Source organism: Sminthopsis crassicaudata, chromosome 1, assembly GCF_048593235.1.
Source record: "Sminthopsis crassicaudata isolate SCR6 chromosome 1, ASM4859323v1, whole genome shotgun sequence".
Lineage (NCBI taxonomy): Eukaryota > Metazoa > Chordata > Mammalia > Dasyuromorphia > Dasyuridae > Sminthopsis > Sminthopsis crassicaudata.
In genome coordinates, this window is record NC_133617.1 from 746,284,126 (window position 1) to 746,302,917 (window position 18,792).

Below are 18,792 nucleotides of genomic sequence, written 5' to 3' on the forward strand. Positions count from 1 at the left end.
CTGGCAATTTTGGTGACAAATATACTGACATCCAGCTGACTGAGAGGTGAGCTTTTTTTTTTGTTTTTTGGTTTCAAGAAAGTATGAATCCAAAATTCAACCTTAGAGACTCTCCTCAGACCCTTGAAGTAGCTGAGAATTCTTTAAGATCCCATGACAGAGCTGACTCTAGAGATGACTTCAATCATTAAAAGCAGGAACATCAGCAAAAGGTTAAGCAGGGTCACTGAGCAACCAGAAGTGTCCATCTGTATTCTGACATGTGGCCTGAATCAAGTGCAAATGAAACCCAAATTCCTCAAAGGGCAGGGGAGTCCCAAGTCCTCCTCTGGGGCAGATAGTGCAGGACAAATAGATTGAAAGCTGCAATGGATCTTGGGAGCAGCTAGACTAACCCCATCATTTTAACAGAACAAAAGCCGAAGCTCAGTAAAGGAAGTGACTTAACCCCATCGGGGAATTATCATCTGAAATAATATTTGAATCCATCATATTGACTGCCTCAAGCCCCACAACACTTGAAAGACTTCTGTCCAATCCATACAGACTAAGAAATTAAATTGAGCAAGTAAGCCAATGTTTAAGGGCTGACTATACTAATAACTAATATTTCTTTTTCACGTTAGAGTTGCCAAAGTACTTTTCATAGATCATCCTGTGTTGCCTCTGAAAATTAAGTATTATTATTCTCATTCTACATATGAAGAAACTGAAATACTGGAAGATTAGTTGGCTTCTCCCAAGATTTACATGTCTGCCAAATGTCAGAAGCAGGGGTCACTTGGAGATCTCTCCTAACTCCACATTCACCATTCTTTCCTCTCTGCTGATCTGTCTCTTTTCTATGTGCAAGCCCTAAAAATATAGTTCCTAACCACACCGTGGGTGGGATAAAATTACCTCTGGTGATTAGGTAACTTGTTTGGAGATCACATCCATGGGGAAAGTTGTATATTTTTATGCTAAAAACTGTGTATTTTTCGGTGAGCCTCAACAGCTAGCCAAATATAACCGTTTCTCTAAGTTTCTTGTATGAAAAAACATGGAGAGGATGAGTGATTCTAATGAGGAGGGGGCAAGAGGGTTAGAAGTCCTTTCTCTTGATGTCAAGAAGGGAAGACTTGGGGCACCAAAATGACTGCCTGAAAGCAAAGAAATCAAAGGCTGAAAAGTGCTTACTTGCCAAACAATGGCACGGCTGGGGCAGCATCGGTCTCAGAGTCAGGCGGCTCCACTGGCTCCTTGGCCCATTTCCTGACTAGGTAGGAAGAAGTAGGTAAGGTCCAAGCAGATGGGTAGTGGGATGGTAACACTGGCAGCAAAAATGTGGTTATGGGAATTAAATGAAGGGTGGAAGGACAGAGAATAAAGATTTGGGGCAACAAGGGGACACAATCTGTGTAAGACTAACATGAAAAAGTTGGATGATGATATCTAATGTCCTCTCCAGCACTTAATATTCTTTTTTTTAAATTAATTTTATAATTATAACTTTTTTAAAATTTTATTTATAATTTTTTGACAGTACATATACATGAGTAATTTTTTTTATAACATTATCCCTTGTATTCATTTTTCCAAATTATCCCCTCCCTCCCTCTACTCCCTCCCCTAGATGACAGGCAATCCCATACATTTTACATGTGTTACAATATAACCTAGATACAACATATGTGTGTAAATCCCATTTTCTTTATAACTTTTTTTTGACAGTACATATGAATGGGTAATTTTTTTACAACATTATCCCTTGCATTCACTTCTGTTCTAAATTTTCCCCTCCTTCCCTCCATCCCCTCCCCTAGATGGCAGGCAGTCCCATACATGTTAAATGCAGCACTTAATATTCTATAGTTCTGCTGACCCACCTGAATAAAGTGTCAAGATAAAAAAAAAAAGTCCAACCAACTTTCCGACTCAACAGGCTGCCACTTGATTGAGGAACCAGGATTCCTGGCAGAGGATCCAAATTGTGTCCCAACTTAACCTTAAACAAGTCATTTGCTTATCTGAGCCAGGGTCTGCTGGCTGTGAAAATTTGAGGATCAAGATTAGTTTCTAGCAAGGAAAGCTTTCTGTGCCATCTGAGATAAGTCCCATAAAGCGCTTCGCAAAACTTAAAAGTGTTTTATATATCCCACATATTCTCCTTGAAAGGGGTTCTCGGTTTCTGAAAGGCTGGCAAAAGGTCATCTTGGCTTTGCTTTGGGATTTCTTTTTCTTTATCTTTTTTGGGGGACAGGACCTCTCCATTTCCCTGTGGAACTCCCCAGGAGGAAATTACCTTCACCAATGAGTTCTGTTCTGCAATTTAGAAAGTTGCCAGGGGAAAAAAAAAAAAAAAAAAAAAAAAAGAAAAGAAAGAAAGTTGCCAGGGGATGCTGAGGGATTAAGTGCCCAGGGTCCCCTGGCCAGGTTCTAGACAGGGCCTCCTGATTCTAAGGTCAGCTGTGCATTCTATAAGGCAGCCTGCCTCTCACCTTTGTATTATCCATGTTAAAAGAAGAAAATGTAGGGGGGGGGGAGGAAAGAGAGCTGTTTCCTAATTAGTCTTAATTAAGAAAACAAACTGTTTGCTATCTACCAGGAATTCCCATTTACAAGCCAACAAGAGATATGCTAATTCTGAAGATGCCCTCTATCTTATCTCTTGCTTAAAGATGTTCTCTTCTTGCAGTACTTTCATCCTGGCTTTGCTTTAGATTCTGAAGAGACAAGTATATTCCTCATGCAGTATTCTCTAAGGATGGCCAGCTTTCTCCACAGAAAGGCTGAAAAAGTGCCATTTTCTCCATCATTACCGTCAACAATTTTATTCTCCACTAATGGGTTTTGCCCTGACTTGAGAAATAGTTTCAGTCAAACATCAGCCCTCTAATTCCTTTAGGCCCCTTCGACATATCTGTGTTGTTCTCCATTAATCTTGGGTCTTGAAATTCCAATATAGAGCCTTCTTATGATTTTATTTTCCTTTCTGTGGAAGTCAAAGGTCAAATAGCCACTATGGGACCTGTTGGAGATATGGTTCTTGTCCACTGTCTGTATTACACCTTTGCTTCTTTGTTCTGTTTTCATCCTCCTCCCATTCTTGTTTTTCTGGGTCTTCCTTGTTCAGATAAAGTCATGTTCCTAGAGGTTATTGTTATTTTTGGTGGTTACAGTCTCTACCTAATGGCTTAGAATGATAAGAAAGACCCTTGAATTTTCTCACAATTTCTACTGATTGGGACATTGACTTCCATTTTCATGGCTTTTTCCAATGTTTGGAGAGAATGATAGTCTCCCCGCTTTTCCCCCAAATAAGTCCTGCTATCCATAATCATGGAAAGAAAAGTGGATCACAAAGATGGAAAACATTGCATTAGAGAAATCATTGCTCTCCTCCCTGCAAAGTTTCCCTTGCAAGGCAAGGCCTGGGAAAAGAATAAAAGTCATCCTTGATCTATGGGAGTTTCCGGACTCCATGTGCCCCAAAGCAATCATCTGAGCGTGGTGTTGCTCCAGGGCACCTCTGGAACAGGTCTTCTCCATTCCAACAGCTGGCCTCTCTCCACAGAGAGACAGCCCTGACACCAGCAGAGTACCCAAGAGTCACAAGAATGTTTGGTTTGTGATAAAAATCATTTTATGGAGGAAAAAGGCTTCCTCTTGCCCATAAAATGGTATGTTCTTGAAATAACTCACAATAAGAGCAAGCATTAAAGCTGCATCTTCAGCAAAAAGGCTGAGATGTTTATGCTTGGAGCTGCAGGCAGCTAATCCCTACTCATCAAGTACAACTTGTAGACAGCTGGGACTTGAAGATATCGCCCCTTTGTCTTTTACCCACTTTTAGACCACCCCACGTCCTTAAGGTCTAAACCAGGGACAGGAAAGGGCTGAGCCGGGGCATCCAGGGCCACTCTCCATCCCTTTCTTTCTCCTGAAGATATTGTGGTTATTGATCAGGGAGGAATCGCAGAATTTAGGCCACATTTTCCACTTGTGCTACAAATAAGGAAATTGAGACCTAATGAAATTATGGGATGAGTCAAGGGTCAGAAGGGACCTCTGTGGCCAACTGTTGAGACTCAAAAAGAACACAAGACCAAGATGGAGATTTGGAAAGAATGCCAGAATAGAGTCATCCTCCAGATGAGAAAACTGAGATCCAAGGAGATTGAAAGACTTCAATGAAGAAGGTTCCTTAGAAAGATGTAGTCCAAACCCCTTATTTAAAGGTAGGAAAGCTAAGCTCCAGTGCGGTGGAAGTAACTTGCTCAACAAATAGTTGAGTAATCATCAGATTTGGGATTTGAACCTATCTAAGTCCTGTACCTCCAGAGCCAACACTTAGCTTGCCCCGTTCAGCAGATGACCCATTGATGGTGGGCCACATTGATAGGAAGTACAAGACAGAATGCTGAGCTTGGAGTCAGGAAATTCTGAATTCTCTATCACCTGTGTAACCACCAGACAAATCACTTGCACTCTCTCTTGCTCCAATCTCCTTAAAATAGGAGAAAACAAAACCTGAAGAGGTGAAATAAAAATGATAATAATAGCACACGGCTAGCCCATATGCATCTCTATTCAGTTTATGAATCACTTCCCATGAGCCAGGCATTGTGCTAAGTCTCTGTTGATCACAAGGACTCAGATTATGTACACAGAGTTATTGAGAAGCTCCTTTGGAGTGCCAGTTGTAAATGATCATTATTGCCATTAGTCATTGCTATCATCTTGTTATTGTTATTATCAGGCGATAATCTCTGACTTTTTTATAATAAGATGGTACCTTAAGTATATGATTTAAGGACCAACATGTCTTTCAAGTATGGATAAGTTTACAGATCATGGCGCCATCCAAAATCCTTACTCTACAGAAGAGGAAACTGAGATCAAATATCCAATGTCATACACAGGCATCTGTTTATTATTTGAACTCAAATCAATTGGCTCCTGATCTTGCATTCTTGCATCTTCTTCTTCTTCTTCTTCTTCTTCTTCTTCTTCTTCTTTTTCTTCTTCTTCTTCTTCTTCTTCTTCTTCTTCTTCTTCTTCTTCTTCTTCTTCTTCTTCTTCTTCTTCTTCTTCTTCTTCTTCTCCTTCTCCTTCTCCTTCTCCTTCTCCTTCTCCTTCTCCTTCTCCTTCTCCTTCTCCTTCTCCTTCTCCTTCTCCTTCTCCTTCTCCTTCTCCTTCTCCTTCTCCTTCTCCTTCTCCTTCTCCTTCTCCTTCTCCTTCTCCTTCTCCTTCTCCTTCTCCTTCTCCTTCTCCTTCTCCTTCTCCTCCTCCTCCTCCTCCTTCTCCTTCTCCTTCTCCTTCTCCTTCTCATTTCTTCTTCTAACAAATAAGTAAACTGAGGGAAATGTAGACTAAGAGACTAACGTATGGTCACATAGCTATTTCATCTCTTGTTCTGTTTTGTGCTCTTACTTATATACTATTCCCTTTTAACTATCCCCTTCTTTTTTAATGAACCCATTTCACAGAAAGAATCATAGAGTTATAAGAATGAGACTTTACAGATCATCTGTTTCTTGGTTCTAATAGAGACAGAAACTGAGGCTCAGTGAGGGTACTAAGGACTAAGGTTCAAGAATATAAGATTAAAGACTGAAATTTGGGATCTAAGGCCAACTTGGCCACTAACTAGCTAAGCTTGATCAAGTCACTTATCCTCTTAAAGTGTTACTTTCTTCACTTGCAGGATAAATTGGGGTTTTGGCAACTACCCTGCTGATCTCAGTGGATTATTGAGAAATGAAAATAAAATGGTAGACAAAGGATGCTTTGCTAAATTGAGTAGTTTATGGAGGTATTGTTACTTCTGTGCTTGATGAGTAGGCTGAAGGGATAAGGGGGTATTTGGGTATTTATTTTTTTCAGCCATGAGACAGAAGTCTAGGAGCTGGTCTTTTGCCATCCCTGGGAAAACCCCAAGATACCATCCAAACCCCAAGATGCCCATCCAAAGGTTAATCATTTCAGCTCATTTTGAAAAATGGGCTCAGTGATTGGAATAATTGTCTTGCCTTGTCTCTTGCAAAAAAAAAAATCTCTGCTAAATGGCATAATTGTTTTAATTACATAATTGGGGCACTTAATGTGTGGGGGTCAAAGGTTACTATTATATTTAGAAGTACTGGTGAGTATGGTTTAGGTCAGTGTTTCCTGAGATTTTTGGCAGAAGGGAGCTGATGTTTCCTGGCCTTGACCTCAAAAGCTGGGAGATGAGCAGCCTAAATCCCCAGCCAATGGAACTTGGAGCTACTAGAGCAACAGGCTCAGGGCCCAACGTTGAGGATTGATGTAGACTTCAAATCAATCAACAAAGGGATCCAAAGAAAGGAATTGCATCTGATTAGGCTGATTAATGATATGATTATGTCCATAGTGGGTACCAAGGCAGGATATTTTTACCAGAAGAAAAAAGCCTAATCCATTTCTTGGTAAGAGAAAAATCTAAAACAATTTATTGTCCCGTGTTAAGATGCTTCTTTTTGTCTGTGGGATTGCTTTCTGGATGGTTTGATGGGAAAGATCCCTTATCCTCATGTGTTCAGGACTGTGGGAATCAGGAACTCAGATTATTTCTGAGCGACTTCTTTTCTTCTTGGTAAGGTCACCATGTGCTAATTTAAAACAAAAAAGGGGAAAGGAAAAGGTCTTCAACTCTGCTAAAAGAGGCATTGTGTCCTTTGGAGTTAGGGAGCCTAGGGTTTCTGTCCTGCCCAGAAACATACTGGCTGCATTAAACCAGACAGGTCACTTCAAGGCCTCAGGCAAAATTTTCTAAGCCTATTGGTTGCAGATCAGTTGCTGATCTACAATGGACCTTCCTTAACCCAAACAAGAAGGAAGGAAATGATAGAAACCCACAAACCAGCAGGAGCACTACTTAGGACATTGGGATGCGGGACATAAAGCTCAATAGGAAGGGTTACCATGAGCTAACTTGGTAATTTGGTCCTCCTTGGGGGAGGAAACATCTCCTGAAAACTTTCTATCTTCATTATTTTTTACCAACTAGCTGCTGAAAAACAGCCAATGCTATGAGCATCCTCTCAATTTTAGGGCCTTGGGAAAGAGCCCCAGTTGCTCTACCCTATTTATGGCTCTGATACTATATTCCTCAACTCTCCCCACTCAAAAAAAAATAATAAAATCAAAAACCCCAAACAAATAAATAAACCAAATTTTCTTCTATAGTGATCGTCCCATCTCCTCCACCCCCATAACACAACCACATCTTGCTTCTATGTTGGTCGTTCCATATCGGGAAAAGGAAAAGTGATCATCTCGAAAACATTCCATTCTGTGCCATTGAGCTGATCTGTTTCATAAGCCAGTGGGTTTCCTTAGTTGCCTGAGCTTGGGCCTAGCTAAAATGCCAACATTAACAAAATTAAATTAAGTGTAAGAAAAATGAGATCGCTTTCTCACTGTCTCCTGGGACGTCCTAGGCAAGGGAAGAGGGGAATCTAGAAGGGGAAAAACAAAAGCCATAATCCAAGAAGATAAATGAGAAAAAAATGTCAATGTGATCTCGGGTCTCACCCAAGAAGGATGGAATTTAAGAATATCTCCAAGGACCAAGTACATTTTGCTTCACTTGACATGACTGGTCCTTCCTTCTTAGGAGAGGAAAAGCTCCCTAGAATAAGGAGGTGAAATTTATTCCCATTGGACTATCTTTGCAGACCTCACCCAGAGTATCATGTTTAATTCTGGGGACCACAGGTGAGAAAAAACATTTATAATCTGAAGAATATTTAAAAATCAATTATGAAAGTAAAAGGACATGGCATCCACACCTGAAGAGGGCTGATTAAATGAAATTTAATTTCTAACCTAATGAAGAGAATAGTAAGCAGAACTGTTCTATCTGTGCAAAAAGTGAGCACTTCATAAATACATGGTGATGAATTGACTGTCTTTAAGTATTTGAAAAGTTGGCATATGGAAAAGAGATTAAACTGGTTCTGTTTGGTCCTAAGGGGAGAAGTGGGAACAACAGGAAAATGCTGCAAAGAAGCCAGTTTAGGCTTAATTATTAGAGCTATCAAAAAGGGTAATGGGAAGACTGGAGTAATGTTTCTCCTCCTAGGAAGTCTTTGGCTAAAGGCTAGTGTTTGATGAATTATCAAGGAAACTCTTCTTCAGGTACAGGGTAGGTTAGATGGCCAGCAAAGTTTCTTTCAGAGGTGAAATTCTGGGGTTCTGAGAAGGATGATTGCTTTGGGGCTCAAGATACCATATTTGGTGATTGTTGTGTGCTCTTCTATCTATTTCAACAATATGAAAGTTGTAAGAATATACGATTTGAGCTGGACTGTGATAGGTAGGAATGGATCTTATGAAGGGTATGTGTAAAGCAATATTACCCAGGTTGGATCAAATATATTTATTTCTTTTTCTATTTACTCATTTGTTTGCTTATTTATTTGTTCATTAGTTAATTCATTTATCTATCTTTTTTGTTTATTTCTTTACTTACTTCTGGCATCATGTAGACTAAATAACTGACTATTGAGCCAAATCATTTCTTTTCCCATTGATTGGGCAGTCAGATCTTGTGCCTCCTAGAAAAGAGACTAAAATCTTAGGGCAGTTGTTGGAGCTTGGTGATTGGTTGTTTTGTTGCTGTCAGGAATGCAAAGGAAAGGAACCAGGAATGAGGTTGCAGCTCCACCTATCCCTCTAGGTCATGCTCCAAATTGATTTTCATGGCAACCAGGAGCTTTGCTGAGGTGAAAAGGCCTGAGTTCTCTGAGCTCTCCATCCAGCTCTTTTGCAGTTTTGTTAAACTGAGCATCCGGAATGGTTTAAAGGAATATACTCAAAGAACCGGGGGACAGAAAGTATAGAAAGGCACTTTCTGGAATTGGAGCACTTGGATAGAATCCCCTAGCCAAACAAAGACTTCCAGAGCATGAAAAGCAGTGGAAAGCCCTAGAGAGTGCCCACCCTTATTCATTGCCTCTGGCTCTTAATGCTGCCCTCTTGTCGCTTCTGCTTGTCATTGTCTCAGATGATCCAGCCACTGTTGGAGGCACATGACCACGGCAAAGTCTCACGCCGCTCATTGATCACCTGTCCAACCTTTGCCTAGAGTGTGACCCCCAATTCCTTCAAGAGATCCATCTTTACCTGTCTATAAAGAAGAGGAGGAGGAGGAGGAGGAGGAGGAGGAAAGGAGGAGGAGAAGGAGGAGGAGAGGAGGAGGGATACTGCTGGGAGGACCAAGTAACAGTTTGACACCAGAGCAGGTCCAATATTTACTTTTGTTTTTTCAAATGTTTGAAGATGCTCAGGGTGGGGTGGGCAGGACTGGGGCTGCCAGTCAGAGTTACTGACCCATTGGAGTGCCACCCTTCTTTTTCATGGAACAGTATTTAGCCTTTGGAGTGGTAGTCAATGCCTTAATTTACCCACCACCTTGGAAAGGTCTTTGGATTTGGAATGAGAAAACATGGATTTAAGTCACACTAGCTGTTCAACCGTGGAAAAATGGTATATCCTTTTTGAGCCTCAGTTTCCCCATCTGTCAAATGATGACATTAGTCAAGATGATCTGACCTGTGAGTTCCGTTTAGCTCTGGATCAACATTTGAGGGGGTCTAGCAATAGCCTTTGAACATTTTTTTTTGTTGTTCAGGGCACTGTCTTCTTTACCACCGGGAATCTTTTTTACCAGCAAGCATTTAACTTGGCATCCTTACAAGAGAATTAGGAGATTTTCACATGGCCAGTTTCCTTTCAAGAACAGCCCTTGCTTTCGTAGAGTTCTCTGTGATGACTGTGGCAGATGTGTTGGGGAGTTAGTAAATATGTGTATCAGGCAGCTTTTGTTTACTTTGCAAATCTACTTACCTGCTGTGTATGTTAGGGAAGGAAAATCTGTATTCCATAGAATCATTTCTAAATTTTCTTTTCTCTGCAATGATATATCATTTTGGTGTTTGTGATGGACCTAGTGAATCCCACTTGCTATCATCGTGAGTATGATAGCAAGTTCCCTCTGAGCCATAGTTTTTAGTCCCCCCACACCCAATCCCACCCCCTTGTGACTTCTTGTTGTTTAACCCTGTCTGACTCTTTGTGATCTCCTGGGCTATGGCACTTGAGATCACTGAGATTTTCTTGGCAAAAATACCAGCATGCTTAGCCATTTCCCAGAGTCACATAGCAATTAAGCATCTGAGTGCAGCTAAGTATCTGGAGGCAGATTTGAACTCAGATTTTCTTTATTCCAATCCAAACTGATTCACTTCACTGCTTCTCTCCTCTCATTTACTTCAGCTCAGAGATGGAGAGAAAGAGCTCGGGATGTTATCCATAGAAGACACTTCGAAAAATATTCACTGGATTAAAAGTATCCCAGATGGTCCCCATTGAGCTTTACTATCCACCTCCCTGGAAGGGTCTCCCTTGTCATTTCAACCTCCCTGTGTCCTTCAAGAATCAATCCAGGTGTCTCACTGTGACTTCCTGTTTCCCTACTCCCCCAACTGTTCCTATCCCTGCCTCCCATTGAATGTTCATTCTCTACTTTTTGGGCTTTTAAATAAATTATTATTATTTCTTCCTCTGTAAATATGCTATTCCAGGAGATAGTAAACTCCTTGAAGAGAGGGACTCTTATTTGTGCACCTAGCACACAAAGTAGGTGTTCCTGGAGCAGAGTGGGCAATCTTTGTGGATTGATCGATTGGTTTGTTGGATTGAGTTGAAGGATTTGCAAAGAGAAAGAGAATTTTCTGTCTGAAAAAATTCATAAGCATCAGGGAGCTGTGTTCTTCTTACCAAGCCTCTTATTTCCAGCAACCACACTCCACTGTCTCTGGCTCCAGACATTATGAATTTAATTCTCAGAGCCATTCCTCTTCTCCCCTGACCACAAGAACAGGGAGATCTCCCTGCAGGACACTCTCTCCCAGAGCTAAGCAAAGCCCACCCACCATCTTGGATGAGGGCCAGTTCTTTGTCTATGCAGAAGTGAACCTTTGACCTCCTGGACCTGAGGCAAGGGGGCTACCTAGCAGGCTCCTCACCAAAAAGCAATAAATGCCAGTCATGGTATCAGCTGAGGTAATGACTTCAGTGTATAAAGGGTTGTGTTGCCTTGGCTTCAGTTTTGGACTGAGGATGGCAGAAGCAAGTTGTGAGGGCCATGTTACCTTGCTTTCTCTTTCCCACAGAACCCGAGTGAAGAGTAAATGGGGCACATGGCCATTTGTCTTGATCTGGCTCAATGATATGTTCTTCTTCAGGAGAGCCATCCCTCTTCAGTGTAGTTCATGAACCATGGTAGTTATGATGATGATCAGAGGCTCTTCTTTGGAGCAGGAAGGGACCTTTAGGAGCCCCCAACCCTACTCTATTCATTTTACAAAATAGGAAAGTGATATTTAGAGAGGCTCAGGGACTTGCCCACAGTTCCACAGGGAGTAAATAGCCTAGCCACTGGGTTCATTACCTCCTGTCTCTCTTCCTTTTCACTATTCTGCTGCCTCGAGCTCTTAAAATTGTGTGCAACCCTTTTCATCTTATTTAAGCATTGCTATAACTCTTTGTATTATAATCTCCAACTTACTGCTAAGGAAACTGAGGCTAAGGGTCAGACAGCAGGGATTTGAGCCCAGGATCTTCTGACTGCAACATCCAATTAAGGGACTTGCCCTTTGTCACAGAGTTGGTGACTATCAGGTGGGCAGGACATCGGCCTTCCTCACTCTGGAGGCCCCAAGTTGGGATAACAAGGAGAAATTGCAAAGAGGCAGATTTAGGCATAAATTTATCCTGTAGTGAGCAAAAAAAATCATCTAAGCTAGAAAGCTCTGATGAGCAGCATCCTAACACTTAGAATTAACCAACTGTGAAATGAGATGAACGCCTCATCCTTGGGGTCTTCAAGCAAAGGCTAAAGATTGCTTGGAAACCCTAGTGGGGCTTTATTCTAGACCACCTTCTTATTCTGCCATTCTGTGGTTCTATGACTGAAAATATTCTGCCCAGTTGGAAAAACAAAGCATTGTAGGGTACCTTCACATTAGTGAGAAATGTGTTTATTTGGAGGCTGACATAGATTATGGACCACATAAAGGAGTTATCATGATTGATTTCTCAGGTCGAAATCATCTCTTCTGTTTGGGGGAATCTGAATTTTGAATAGAATAAATATCCCCTCTGGGACTAATTTTGTCATCCCAGGCAAATTGTTTAGGCCCTGTGGGCCAACTGAGGGACTTGTTAGGATGCTGTCCAACTCGCTGTCTAATGTCGCTTCCAACTCTGAATCTGGCATCTTTTTATCCAGAGTTAATAAGATAGAATTGTGTTTTCCTCAAAGAGAAGGAGGTGGTTTTTTTAATTATTATTTTTATTTTTTTCATTTTAATAAAGAAAACAGAGTGAAGTCTATCAACTATGAGCAGTAAGACTTTGATCCCTGGCAATATTTGAAAACATTTTGTTAAAAGTTGGTTTGTAAACATGTAAAAAGGGAAGCAGTGATTGCTAATAGCCAGTGTTTCCAGCAAGAATCATTTATGCCAGACTAAGTTCATTTCCTTATTTGATAGCACTCATAGCCCAGAGTTGTGCTGCCATTGGGCACTAGATGGAGAATTGTGGGATAAGCAGTAGTAGAGTTGGTTAATCCAGAATCTGTCACTATTGTTCCACTATCTACATCAAGGGGAGTCTCTGGTACGGCTCCTCAGGGATCGCTCTCTGACCTGTTGTCAATGATTTGAAGAAAGCCACAGGTAATATCTTTATCATGGATGTTAATGGCCCAAAGCCCAGAGAAAGACCTGACCCAATGAAGGAAGATCCAAAAAAGCCATTAAGAGTTTAGAATGAGATGAATCTAATTTAGATGAAAAGCAATAAAGAGAAATATAAAGAGTTGTGATTACAAAGTATCAATCTGGCAATATAGAATAGGGGGTAGGTTGGGAAATATTTGTATAAAAAAGAAACTAAGATCTTAGTGGACTACAAGCTCAATTTGGGTCAATAGAAGCAATAATGAATGTAAATGAGGTAATAATAAATTAATAAAATAGTAAATTAGTAAAAAAAAGAAATAGTAAAAAACAGCTAAGCATATGGAAGTGGCAAAACTAAGCGCTGAATCCACATCCTCTGATTTCAAATCCAGCATTGTTTCAACTACATCAGAGATTAAATGTGGAAAAAAACTTCTTTTTAAGGAGTAAGAAGGAAGGTTCCACAGCTAGATGAGCTGGCTGGGGCTGGGAGGGGGAGGAAATCCACATCCTAAGGTGTACAATGCTTTAAGACTTGCAAAGCACTTTATAGGTTTTCTCATCTGATTTTCACAACAGTCCTGAGAGGTCATTTTACAAATAAAGAAACTGAGGTAGGTAGGCATTAAATGAACTCCTCCATTCAGAGTCAGTGAGTGAGAGTATTGGCAGAATTTGAACTCAGGTCTCCCTGATTCCAGGCTACTGTGTTCCCTGTGATCATTCCTTGTGCCATGGACATCACGACTCTTGGCATGGTTGATATTCAGTCCATCTGACTGCCAGGCAGGTCTGGAGGTCCGTTGTGGATTCCTGGGCTGGGACTGGAGCTGGGGTGGAGTGGGGGTGGCAGCTAAAAGGCAGAGGAGGAAAGCTTCCTGGAGATCTGCTCTTTGTCAGGCAGAGCCCTGGGCTCCTTGGGCCTGGCTAGGGGAAGCTGACCAGCTCATAGGGCCCTGATGTAAGGCTGAGCATCCAAATGCACCGAGTGAAAGCATTCGATCATCCCCCAGCCATGGAGATGGCGCACAAACAGGCTCGGGAAAGCCAACTTCTCCTCGAACCAGAAGGGCTTGGAGAGGTCCGGGCCCCTCTCAAAAGAGCATAAATTTAAAAAGCAATCATGGGAGCAGCTGGGCTGCTGGAATAACGCCTAGCTGAGCTTTATTAGCATTCAGCTAGAAATGGGAACGGGAAATGTTCTCTCTGAACTGCGTGTCACCTTTGCAAGACCAGAAGGGATCCTGGAGATCCTGGGAGGGATTTCAGTGAATCCAGGGATTTTCTGACTATGTCTGTGAGTAAACTTTCAAAATTCCATTAGGAAACGGATTACCCCAAGCTGCAGGCTTAAAAAGGAAAACTGAGTAATAAAAGAGAGTAACATTTAGAACTAAATAAAAATTTACCTGATTTTTCTTCCTTCTTTTCCTTCTGTTCCTTCTCTTCTTCTTCTCCTCCATCTATCTTTCTTTCCTTCCTTCCTCCCTCCCTCCCTCCCTCCCTCTCTCTCTCTCTCTCTCTCTCTCTCTCTCTCTCTCTCTCTCTCTCTCTCTCTCCCCTCCCTTCCTCCCCCCCTCCCTCCCCCCCTCCCTCCCCCCCTCCCTCCCTCCCCCCCTCCCTCCCTCCCCACCTCCCTTCCTCCCTCCCTCCCTCCCTTCCTCCCTCCCTCCCTCCCTCCCTCCTTTCCTTCCTTCCTTCCTTCCTTCCTTCCTTCCTTCCTTCCTTCCTTCCTTCCTTCCTTCCTTCCTTCCTTCCTTCCTTCCTTCCTTCCTTCCTTCCTTCCTTCCTTCCTTCCTTCCTTCCTTCCTTCCTTCCTTCCTTCCGTTGTTTCCTGGGTAGCTTTTAGAATACATCTGTTGAACTGAATTGCTGACTTACCTGCACTTAACAGGGGAATCTGCACTTATCCAAATGCAAAAATATATTTGTTAGAATGTCAGTTGCCCTAACAGGAAGGTCAGGCCAGTGATGTTTGGTCTGGGTAGATTTCCAAGAGCCTCTCCCATCTTGTCCTAGGCTCCAGGAGAATGGATTCTCCTTCATCAGATCATTTTTTATATGGCTTTTTGGCCTGGTGAGCGGACAAAGCCCAGAGCCTTGCCCAGAAAGGCCCTTGGCCGGGGTTGGAGCCACTCCATCTCCTCCCCTCTGCTCCTAAAGAATGTTTTCCTCATTTTGTCTAATTGTATCAACAGCACATGGAGACTCCTCTCTTAGGGGGATGATTGTTTTGTGGCACGTCTTCATGTCCTTGGTGTGGCTTACCAGAAATTCCTGTTCAATGTTCCTCCAGTGAATTTGTTGTAGAAATACTTGGAGCAAAATCCTTGCTGAAGGAACTAAGGAAATAAGGGAAAAGGATAGGACAACAGAATGGGGGCAACAATCAAGCGACGAGCACTTATTAAACATCTACTGTATACTAGGCATTGTGTAAGGCTCTGGAGGACACAGAGACAAGAGGTAAACAGCACCCGATCTTAATCAATAAACAACCATTTAAAATGAAAATAGTATATTCTTTTTCTTCCAGTTACATGGGCATTCATTTTTATGAAACTTTGAGCTCCAAATTTTTCTCCCTCCCCCTGCCCCAGGGGCCAGCAATCTAATATAGGTTATACGTGCGTAATCATGTTAGACCTATTTCCGCGTCAGGTTGTGAAAGAAGAAACAGGACAAAGGAGGAAAAACAATGAAAAAACAAAGAAAGTGAATGTAGTGTTCTTCAATCTGCTTTCCATCTCTATTAGTTTTTGCTCTGGATGTTGTTGTCATTTTCCATTTCAAGTTGTTTGGAATTGTCTTGGATCACTCTATTGCTGAGAGAAGCTCAGTCAGTCATTGCTGAACATCACACAACGCTGCTATTACTGTGCCCAACATCCTCCTGGTTCCGCTCACCTTGCTTAGCATCAGTTCGTGTAAGACTTTTCAGGTTTTCCTGAAATCTGCTTGCTCACCATTTCTTAAAGCCCCCAAATATTCTCTTATATTCACATACCACAACTTGTTCAGCCATTCCCCAATCGATTCCCTCAATTTCTAATCCTTTACCACTACAAAAACTGCTATTAAAAACATTTTTGCACATCGTTTCTTTCTTCTTGGCATATGGATCCAGTTAGGTTTGATTGCATCAAAAATATGCAATTCAGTTGCTCTTTGATCATAATCCCAAATTGGCAAGCATTTCATAAGTACCTACTATGTGCCAGAAACTGGAGATACTAAGATGAAAAGGAAATTTCCCCTTTTTTGTGATTTCTTTGGGATGTAGATCCAGTCATGTTTGGTTGCATCAAAGAATATACAGTTAGGTTGCTCTTTGGTCAAAGTGCCAAATTGGCAAGCATTTCATAAGTACCTACTATGTGCCAGAAACTGGAGATACTAAGATGAAAAGGAAATTTCCCCTTTTTTGTGATTTCTTTGCGATGTGGATCCAGTTCATGTTTGGTTGCATCAAAGAGTAAACAGTTAGATTGCTCTTTGGTCATAGTGCTAAATTGGCAAGCATTTCGTAAGTACCTACTATGTGCCAGAAACTGGAGATACTAAGATGAAAAGGAAACAAGTCCTGCCCTTCTGTCTGCAGCCAAGGTGGTGTTTGAGTTGACAGCTACAGGTGATGAATATGGTTTCTTATAAAATTTTCTTTCTCTGTGCGGCCATGTTGTGTATGGAGATCTCCGGATGATGAATTTAATTTAAAAATTGTTTTTGAAATTAAAATTAAAAAGAAAAATTTAAATCACATCTATGTATATACAAACACACCACACACAAATACACACATGTTAGTATATATCTATACACATAGGCACACACATATTCTTATATATCCATCTCTATGCACATGTACATACATATACAGACATACAAATACATCTGCCCATACATACATGAGTGAAGGGCATGGTAGGAGCCCTGGCCCTAACAATATACATCCTCCATTCAAGTTGCGTCCTAATCTGGCCAGCCAGGAGCTTGTCCCTGCTCTTTCCTCACCAGGTGGATGCCGTGAGCTCCCTAGTTCTGAATCAGCTTGGGCTCTCTGACTCCCTGTAACAGCTGAGGAGTGAGAGTTGGACTGGGAAGGATCCAAGAATCTGGTTCCAGGAAAGCTAAAAGTGCTTACCTGTCAGGGACTTTCAGGATACATGAAAGACGAGATTAGCAAAGATCCCCTCCTAGCCCATGGAACAACCGCATCAGCCCAGCTCCTGAGTCATCCGAGAAAACGTTTGTTCTCGGGGATCTGAGGGAAGCCGTGCTATAAGCCTTCCCGATCACCACGTTGTCCGTCAACTCGAGAATGATGACCTGTGACCTTTCTGCCCCAGTTCCAATATTCCTTAGTTTGCCGTTTCCCCCACTGTACCTGTGTAGCTTTGGGCAGATTCGTCTTCTCAAGCCATAGGCCCCTTTGGCAGTGATGGGGTGGGCTGGGTGGCCTTTGAGTTCCCCCCCAGCTCTAGACCTGCAGTCATCTGTAAACTACTGCTCTTTGTGCCTCAGTTTCCTTATCTGTAAGGAGGTTGGGATAGATGGCTTCTGGAGAAAGAGAGAGATAGGGTGATGTCTGGAAGGGCTGGTGGAGTCCAAGAGAAACTGGCTGTCTTTGCTGTCACCTCTGGCGTCTTCTAGAGCTCTCAGTAGGAAAGGGCTTAGGGTCTCCTGATTCTCATACTCCTAGCTCTGTTTCTGCTGGACTCAGGCTCTGCTACATGGGGCTGGAGCTGTCCCCTGGGCACTCCTGGGACCTCCAAACCACCCACACCAAAGCCAGAGGGCTAATCATTCCTGCCCTTGAGTGTTGGTGCTCACTGGTAGCTTGAACTTTAAATTGCCTCAGTTTCCTCATCTAGAAAATGAAGGATTGGCCAGACAATTACTCAGGAAACTTTTAGTCTCATATTCCTGCTTTCTATATTCGTGACTTTGTTTACCCACCAGGCTTTCAGGCTTCTAACATCCCTTGAAAATGGAGAAGAGCCAAGTCTTGGTCCCAATCTTGACCCCAGCTCTCCTGGGACCTCTGTTTCTCTCTAAGCAGTCACAAACCACAAGCTGCTCGGCCTTGGTCTTGACTTTCTGGTACAGGTCCCTACTTGTCCTGACTTTCTGGCAGTCTTGGCAACTTTAACCCTCGTGCCCAGATGCCAGGCAAGCCCCACTGGGACCTCCAGGGAGGCAGGCCTGCTTAACAAACAGAATCAGAGCAATACCCTTCAAGGGGATAAAAGCAATTGCTTACAAAGCCCCCCCCCAAAAAAAAAAAAAAAACAGCTGCTGGTCCAGAGCCATGCTCCCTGCCCCCTCAAATCTTGGGTCAGAGTGAGAGCAGACTCCGGCCCTCCAGAATTGCCTGGAGTTCCTTCTTTGTAAGATGAAGAAATACATGAGTCCATACAAATAGAGATTTAGCCCGATAAAACTTGGGGCCTGGATCCAAGCCTTGCCTCCAAGGTTCAACCCTTCATGGGCCACTGACTGACTGGCTGGGTGACTGTGGGCAAGCCACTTGCCCCCCTGGGTCTGTAAAAAATGAGAGTGTTGGGCCAGATGCCTCTGTGGACCCTTCCCCATTTAAACTCTTAGGATCTCCACTGAGTCTCCCCAGAATGGCCCTGAATCCTCGGGTTCAAACTAGAAGCATTCCCAGGGCTAGCCTGGGCTGCTCATGGAATTAAAAGGGCAGAGATCTGCTGCTGTCCCAGGGTTCCAACGTTCCAGGGGGGGCGAGGGAAGGAAGACCCTTTCTGGAGGCCCCTCATCCAGAATAAAATTGTTCTGGATTCCAGTCCCAGGAGAACTTTCTGTTTCCTGGGGTGAAGGATGTGGCTGCCCAAAGGTGGGAAGCGGGGGAGCTGACATCTCCCCTCCCCTGACCGTTGTGGGGATAGGTGAGGGGCTTCCTCGGGAATTGCTTCCCCAGCCCCCCTCTAGTGGGCCTTCCTTCTCTGCCTTTGCCCCCGATTTGGAGGCTCTTTCAGCTTTTGAACATTCCTCAGGCTTACTGCTTCCC

At 42.7% G+C, this 18,792-nt stretch overlaps 1 protein-coding gene across 20 annotated transcripts in view; it reads left to right on the plus strand.

Moving 5' to 3' along the window:
- Positions 1 to 18,792, plus strand: part of ERC2 (ELKS/RAB6-interacting/CAST family member 2) — a 993,908-nt gene that overhangs the window by 864,839 nt on the left and 110,277 nt on the right. Inside the window, exon 22 of one of the 20 annotated variants that reach the window (XR_012485046.1) lies at positions 9,014 to 9,251. The exons of the other annotated variants lie outside the window; for them this stretch is intronic. The gene's annotated coding sequence lies outside the window, so the exon portion shown is untranslated. The remainder of the gene's footprint in view (positions 1 to 9,013; positions 9,252 to 18,792) is intronic. 20 annotated transcript variants of the gene reach the window in all.